Raw genomic sequence first — 8,461 nt, 5'->3', positions numbered from 1 at the left:
TTTTTTGGTAGAGATAAGGTCTCACTCTCTTGCCCAGGTTGGTCTTCAACTCCTGGGCTCAAGCAAGCCTTCTTTCTTGGCTTCCCAAAGTGCTGGGATTACAGGTGTGACACTGAGCCTTGCCTCAAGTGTTTTTTAAAAGCAAATAAGGAAACAGAGGCCTAATTAGGAAAGTATCTTACAGAGGATCACATATCTAGCTAGAGGCACAGCAGAGACCTTCAAGTCTGAGCCAAGGCTCACTACCTATTACTGGCTCTAACAGGTCCAAACAGCCTGGCAGTGATCCTCTTGAAAACGTTTCCTAATTGTCCACAAAACCACTCTGATAATAGGTTCTGCTTTCTCTCCTCCTTGGCCCCTTAGCTTTCTTCAACCTAGACAGCTCCTTTTCCTGACAAGCTCTTCATGAAGCTATTTCACAAGATTGAAACCCTTACCTGTTTCCAGATATCTCTCTGGGCTATAAAAATTCGTGATTCCGATCGGCACAGTGCCTCACGCCCATAATCCCAGCACTTTGGGAGGCTGAGGCGGGTGGATCATGAGGTCAGGAGTTCGAGACCAGCCTGGCCAACATGGCGAAACTCCATCTCTACTAAAAATACAAAAATTATCCAGGTGTGGTGGCAGGTGCCTGTAATCCCAGCTACTCGGGAGGCTGAGGCAGAGAATTGCTAGAACCCAGGAGGCGGAGGTTGCAGTGAGCCAAGATCATGCCACTGCACTCCAGCCTGGGTGACAGAGTGAGACTCAATCTAAAAAAAAAAAAAAAAAAAAAAAATCAGTGATTCCTAAAGTCCACCTCCAAAAGAATTTGAAACCCCTTGTATAATATGTTCATCTGGTACCTTGATGGTAGTTCAAATTCAACATATCTAAAACCGAGTGAATTATTTTCTCCATTTCGAAAATCTCTTTCTTGTTTTCTCTTACCCCCTTCAATCAGCCACACATGAAATGTGTCCACTTTCCACACTACCTACTGCCATTGCCTTGCTTGCTCAAATAATAAATGCTATGGCTGTAATTACATTAGCAGCCACTATTAACTCAATATCTACTAGGTACCCAGCATTTCGTAAAATCACCTGCAAGTTGGACACTATGATCTATGTTTTATAGATCAATAAACAGAAGTCCACAAAGACTAAATAACTTCCCAGATCTAATTAAATAGGGCAGGTCAAGTATGTGTTATCTTCACTCCCACCTAGTGACAGAAAAGGTCTATATAAGGTATAAATCCAAAAAGGACACCAAGAAAGAACAATTGTAGATGCAAGACAGCAACAGAACATGGAAAGCAAATGGTCTGGGAGTGACAGAGGAAAGAGACAATGGAAGCAGTAGATTCCATAACCCACATCCTTGTGCCACCCTAGCAGACCCACTTGCTAAAGAATTGCACGCAGCAAAAAATGGGGAGAAAACACAAAGGGAAGTGGAGACGGAGGGACGGCCTGCACAGGAAACCTGAACTGCAATCCCCATTCTCTGTATGCCCCTCCCCTCAGCTTACCAACTAAAGGGTAGCATCCCAAAACTGCAAAGATCTAGGGGAAATGAGGGGCCCAGAGGAAAAACTTACAGATATCGGAAGCGGGGATGGAGAATTAAAAACAGACTTTGATGCCTTTTCTCCTTACCGCTAAACCTTGTAGTCCATAAACTAGAGCCAGTAATACCAACTTCTAATCTTGAGGTTCCCAAACTGCGTGCTGATGTGCCCCAAAGCATCACGGCAAATTTACAGGGGCAGGGCAGGCTAGTTTAAATTTCTGAGGAAAACATAGATACTTGACATTTGTAGGGCACCACACTGGAGGGGAGTTAGATTGTGCCGCATTCCTTTCGATGACATTGTATCTTCATGGAGCTAGGTTTTCCAGGACTGCTGTGATAAAAATCAAGTACTGGGCACGAATTAAAGTGGATTATGAGGGTGGCAGTTGTTTGCTCCCAAACAACTATTTTTTAATTTTATTTAAGAACACTAGCACTCATTCCAAGGAACATCTGCATTTACCAATGGGTAGTCCTCAGGCAGTTCTCATCTGACTTCCAACTACATTATCTAAGTATTTCCAGGTATGTACATCTGATCAAATACACAGGTGTGAAACTGCACAGTCCAGAACAGTCACCTAGCTGCATAAATACTTCTATCTGTTAGAGTTCTGCACAGAAAGTTCTAGAAACAGGAGTCTGTAAGGCTTTTTTCCCCCCAGGTTTTTCTAACACTGAGAACACAGACAGTCTCATGGGAATTAACCTTTTGGAAATTACCTTAGATTCTGTACCCAAAAATCTAATCTAATTCACGCAAACTTGGAATTAAAATAGAGTAGTTAGTTCAACTCCTTTATACTGTTTTGCTATCTGTCACACTTGGATAAAGATTGTGGTAATGAAATGAATGTATCCAGTTGTTCTATAGTGTTTCTCTATCCCCTGTCAAACAACAGAATACATTTGTACAAGTCAAGCCTAAGACAAAAGTGGAGTCTGTGTCCACAGACTCTCAGAGAGCTCCTGGAGAATGCAATGAGCTGGCTTCTGAGCAGCCAGAATGTGAAGCCTGGACAGCCTATTTCACCGCTGGATGTTTTTTTCCAAAATACACACCCAGTCTCTCTCCACCTCATGCAGATCTAGCTGTTACCTTACAGTCATTTACATCTAGTCGTCCTCACCGTGTTCATAAGTAACAGTGTTCTAACACCTGAAATCACCATGGTCAAAAATTAATAAAAAGGATTGGAAAAATCCAGAATGTGGAAATACCCAGAGCACAGAGCTTCACAACATGCACAGTATCAAGTGTCATGTTGAGAAACAGAGATTTCTCCTCCAAGTTATCTAACTAGCCCTGGCACCCCTGGGCTCTCTGGCAACATGGCCTGGGACCGCCTCTGACCTCCGTCCCATCTGCCTACACACCTAGGTGGCTCCAGGTCTCCTCCCTCAAACAACCTCACCTTCCAGCTGCATCATACCTTTCCACCAAACTCACTGAGACATTTTTTGAGTTCATCCTCACTCCTCTACAAAAAAGTCCTTAGTAAATGTTCTCTGTTGATGGCCTGCTTAGTCACAAATCCTATTCTCTTATGCTTGGTTTTGACTAATGAATTTATTATCTACACAGCTTTCAAATTAGGTGTGTTGCCCAAACACACACACACTTCCATTTGGCTTACTTCCTCCTGCTGCTTAACCAACAAATTGCCTGGGCAGAACTACTTGGAAGCTAATAATTTGCTGTCTCTACTTAGTGTCATATAGTCTCCTAGAGATTATAAAGCACAACCATCTCATTTTACCCAGGAGGAAATGTGGTGACCTAAGTTGGCCAGAGGAGCAAGCTAATTAATGATCAAACAAGACAATTCCGGCATGAATTTCTCTCGACCCTTCCCAGAATAAAACACATCACTTTTGTTAGACTCCATGCGTATGCGCTAGCAATCATTTTGATGTGTAACTCAACATCCTCCCTACCCCATAGGAGACAACTCCTGATAACAGGCAGAGAAATCGATTCATCAGCAAAGAACATGCTTGTGTACTGACATGAGTCAAAAGCCAAAGCTACCAACAAAAAGACGCCATATTGATTGCCTGAATAACACATTCAAAGTGAAGCCTAAAAAGAGATGTGATCCTTTTTGACTGCTCCGGTCAACCACTCCCTCCCAAAGTTCACCCAACAGTTAATTCTGTCAACAGAATGAAGCAGCATATATTCTGAAAGGCCTGATCTTAGGTAGACATGAAAAAAACAGACTGGAAAACACCAGAAAGTTATGGAAAAGCCATGAAAAAATGCATCATTTATTTCTCAATTCCAGTGATAAAATGCAGGCATAACTATTTGTCTAGCGAGGTGAAATTTAAGGATGAATTTTATGCTCAACAAGAATGACTTCTCAATTTGATTCTTGTAAATATTCACACGTGGTTAATCATACAAAACTATAACGAACACATCAAGTTTTCCCCATTTCATCTAAGTCTGCCCACAGTAAACACCATGACACATGTACTTCTGTGCCTTCTGTGCAAAGTGTGAAGCTGTTTTTATTTTTATTATTTTTTTTTTAGTGACAAGGTCTTATTATTGCCCAGGCTGGAATGCAGTGGTGCAATCATGACTTACTGCAGCCTTGAACTCCAGAGCTCAAGTCGTCCTTCTGCCAGCCTCCAGAGTATCTGAGACATGCACCACCACACTCATCTAGGCTAATTTTTTAAAATTATTTTTAGTAGAGATGGGGTTCTCACTATGTTGCCCAGGCTGGTCTCAAAATTCTGGGCTCAAGTGATCCTCCTGTGTGGGTCTCCCAAAGCGCTGAGATTATAGGCATGAGCTACCACACTCAGCCTGTTTTGTTTTTTTAATTAACACCTGGCCCCTGTCCTTGAGTAGGCCAGGCAATAAATTCCATTCTAGGATGCTGTCAGAACCTAATCTTAGGACTGTGATTGGACTGTAAGCTTCAGGAAGGGTGGGACTCCCTACTGCCCTTCTCATCAGCACCTTTGTATGAGTGCCCCACAAGCTGTTCAGGCCACTGAAATAATGCAGAAACTAAACTTTCTAAGTCCACTTTAATGGCTCTGAATAGCTCTTAAGTTCTTTTTGTCATTTTTACCTTACAACAAAAAAAACAAATTCTGCTACCAGAAATTATTTGCTCACTCTTTCATCTTTCAAATGAATATGCTTCTCAGTAAAGAGAATTTTCCCCTGCTCACTTAAAATGATGAGGTATCCCAAATAGGAAAATGATATTGCATTTGAAAAAGTATAAAAGCAGCTGAAATGTAATCTCTGGGGTTACTGGAACAGCTGTAAAGCAGGGTTTCTCAACCCTGGCACTAGTGACATTTTGGGCTAGACAATTGTGGGGGGCTGTCCTGCAGGTTATAAAATGTTTAGCAGCAAAAATTAAAAATTAAATAACAAAAATAAAAATAAAAAAAGAATGTTTAGCAGCATCCCTGGCCTCTACCCACAAGAGGTCAGCAGCACCTTCCCTGTCCCCAGGTGTGAACCAAAAATGCCTCCAGGTGTTGCCAAATGTGTCCTAGGAGGACAAAATTGTCCTGTCTTCCTGTTGAGAACTCCGACTCTAAAATTACCCAGACCTGCTTTGAATTCCGGCCCCACCCCATCACAACCTGGGTCAGCTTGGAAAACAGACTGAACCTTCCTATGCCCCTGTAAATTCCTCATCTGTAACATGGAGCTCTTACTGAAGAAAGGCTATGAAAATTAAATGAAATGATATATGTGAAGGATTTACACGCACAGAATATTCACCCCAGAGTGAGTGTCCAATAAATGGTCAGAAATGAGGGGAGGTTAAAATAAATAATTTCTAGAACTTAAGGATCTTATCTTTAGGCCTCCAGAGTACTGTAGTCTAGTTAGAAGAAATGGTTGAGATAGAGACCAAAAGAGATGAGAGAGGCTGGGAAAGCGGTGATAGCACTAAGGTATTTCCCTTATCTCTAAGAATGTGGCTTGGAGTCAAAGCCAATTATGTTCTACTTAGACTCAAACATTCCAAATAATAAACAAAAAATATGCCCAGATCCCAAAAGTCTCCAAAAGACAAACTTTTTAGTATAAACGAGGAATTTACTCCAGCAGACACAAAAATACTAAAAGCACCAGACTACCACAACATGGTCTTAGATTTAGGAATCCAAACAACATACTATAGTTCTAGAGAAGCAATCATGACAACTTCATAATCTTCTAAAGGAAAAAGTAAAGGCTGGCTTCTTAGAAGTTCCTAACTGAATCGTTCTGGGTTCCTTTATCTCTAGTTGCGCTCCACTGGACAGCTTCTCAGAGTACAGGCAATGTAGGGATTTTCCATTACAATGGTGTCAGAGAACGAAGGACAAACACATTTTTTTAAAAAAAGCAATCAAATTCTGCCCATTGATTTTTATCAGGATGCTAAAATCCTATGAAAAGATTGTGGTCACGTGGCGATTTGGAAACTAGCAGAAAAGTTATTCCTCAAAAGAACTGTAGTCACGAGATGTGTCATCCCTTACCAAAAAAAAAAAAAAAGGCAATACGTCCAGCAACTATTTGTTCAGCACTTAAAATTTTCATCTTGCCTTTTGACTAAGTTGGAAGAAAAAAGGGAACGCAATTGTGAAACATTAGCCAGTGTCTGAATCAGATAATGCCTCCAAAACGCCTGCATCCTCTAAGACTGGCTTTACTTTCCGAATTCCTCACCCGAATGGTCATAAGAACAAGCACGTTCTGCTAGGCTGAACTTCAGAGGTCGCCAAAATCAAGTCGTGGGAGCGCCTTTGTTTTCCCTACATTAATCATTCGGGTGTAGCGTTTGGTTTGGAGTGTGTGGATGTGTGTCCCGGAGTGGCTAGGGAAAGGCTGGCGTGTACGTGTGTTCCCAGGTGACTGCGTGCATTTCTCCGTGTGTATGTGCACGGGTGTCCGGGCTTTTGTACCTCCCTCTCTAGTGTTTCTGTGCATCCCCATGTGTGTGTTGTGTTTCCATGTGTGTTCCTCTCCCCGGGGATGCTGGGACTCGTCTTTCCTCCTGCGTCAGACAGGAGGCAGGGAGACAACCAGCCGTCCCCTCACCCAGGGCGGCCTTGTGACCCGCGGTAGCCCCGCGCGCACCGCACCCTGCCCCAGCTGACCGAGGCCTGAGCCGCCCCCTCAGACCCCGATACCCGCGCGCCCCGCCCGGCCCCGAAGGAGTCCCGAGTCCCGCTCACCTCGCGGACACACGGAAGACTGCCCAGGAGCTCTGGGCCGGCCCGTCTGGGTGCTATGAAGACAGAGAGGTGGGTCGGGGACCTGCAAAGCAGGAGGCGGAGGCGGTAGCGCACCCTGGCTCCAGCTCCAGCTGCTCCCGTCCAGCGCGGAGGGAACAACATGGCGACGGGCCGGGGCGGGGCCAGGGGAAAAGTGGGGCGGGGCCCTGGGAGGCGGGGCCTAGAAGGCGGGGTTCGGCGGCCAAGACCTTGGGAGAGGGGCCCGGGGGAGGTGGAACCCAGGCAGGCGAGGCCTGAATCGTACTTTTCCTTCGAGTCGATTGCTCTTCGTGGGTCCTCCAGTCTGCGTTCGGGCAAGAGCGAGTACGAAATAACTGTCATTTTGAAAGTTTATATAAAGTGGAAATAAACAGAACTCATGAGACAGGATGTCGTGATTACAACGATAAAAACGACTAGGCACACTGACAAAGAACAAACAGGTAGATGAAAAATGAAAACAGTTGTGATATTGTGGAAAAACAAGAACTTTTAAAATGAAGCTATTACAACTTTCCTTTAATCTTGTTAAAATACTGCCTCTGTCTCTCTGAATAGAAAGCGATGATGCAAAAGGTGGTATTAGAGAAGCTCTCCTTAAGTCCTTGCTTTATGTATGAAGCTGAGTGCAGAATCCTATGATACTGAACACTACAGGGGAGAGGGACTCTTAGGGACATCTCAATACATTTTGTAAGATAGATTTAGTTTATCAGAGAACCAAATACCGCATGTTCTCACTTATAAATAGAAGCTAAATGATGAGAACACATGGTCACATAGAGAGGAACAACAAACACCGGGCCCACTTGAGGGTGGAGTGTGTGAGGAGGGAACCGAGCAGAAAAAAACTAGGTATCAGGTACTATGCTTATTACCTGGATAACTAAATAATCTGTACACCAAGCCCTCTCGACAGGCAGTTTACACGTGACGAACCTGCACATGTAACCCTAAACCTAAAATAAAAGGTTTTTAAAAAAAGATTTAGTCTGTTTATTTTCCAGGACAAAGATCTCACTTTTATGATGTTGGGGGCCACAACAATTTAATCTCCAGCTCTTTGGGGAGTCATTTTCAGGAAATTACTTTTCATTCAGCACTAGAAAGGTCATATTTGAGAAAGTTCCTCACAAATTAAAAAGGCAATTTTAGAGTACTTCTGAAATTGACACATAAGCTTAAATAATTTTTTTCTCATAAACAGAAATATATTTCTGATCTGCACTTCATTTCCCCAAGGAAATTTGTATAAATGTCTATAAAATGCAAATCTGTTAAATTGGGAGGAAGAAGAGATATACGTTATCTTGTTTTAAAATACATATTAAAAGTACACAGTAAAGCATTATATATAAACATTAGAATTAATTTTCCAGTAGAAAAAAAGACATGTATTTGGGTCAAATTGCAACAAGCAATCCACAGGGTAATTAAAGATGTGCCACCTGAAAATCATACATCCTAACCATAGTCAAGGAATGATGGAATAGGAGTTTATCTTTGCAACTGCTAATACCAACCAGCTAGTAACAAGTGATCTCATGAAATTATTGAATTTTGAGTTAAAGCGAACCTTGAGAAACTCAACAGCTTTCATAAAAATGACCTAAGAAGGTTCCATGAGTGACTCTTAGGCTGTTCC

General features: G+C 42.7%; 1 protein-coding gene across 2 annotated transcripts in view; it reads right to left on the bottom strand.

Annotated features, from left to right (window-relative positions):
• Positions 1-6,965, bottom strand: part of RAB9A (RAB9A, member RAS oncogene family) — a 22,158-nt gene extending 15,193 nt beyond the window's left edge. Inside the window, exon 1 of one of the 2 annotated variants that reach the window (XM_017508820.2) lies at positions 6,778-6,965. The gene's annotated coding sequence lies outside the window, so the exon portion shown is untranslated. The remainder of the gene's footprint in view (positions 1-6,777) is intronic. The other variant, XM_017508819.2, reaches the window with a different exon arrangement.
• Positions 6,966-8,461: the final 1,496 nt, after the last annotated feature.

This window comes from Cebus imitator, unplaced genomic scaffold, assembly GCF_001604975.1.
Source record: "Cebus imitator isolate Cc_AM_T3 unplaced genomic scaffold, Cebus_imitator-1.0 Scaffold401, whole genome shotgun sequence".
NCBI classification, from domain to species: domain Eukaryota; kingdom Metazoa; phylum Chordata; class Mammalia; order Primates; family Cebidae; genus Cebus; species Cebus imitator.
Note: the sequence above shows the minus strand (reverse complement) of the source record. Positions and strands in the feature narration are given on the sequence as shown.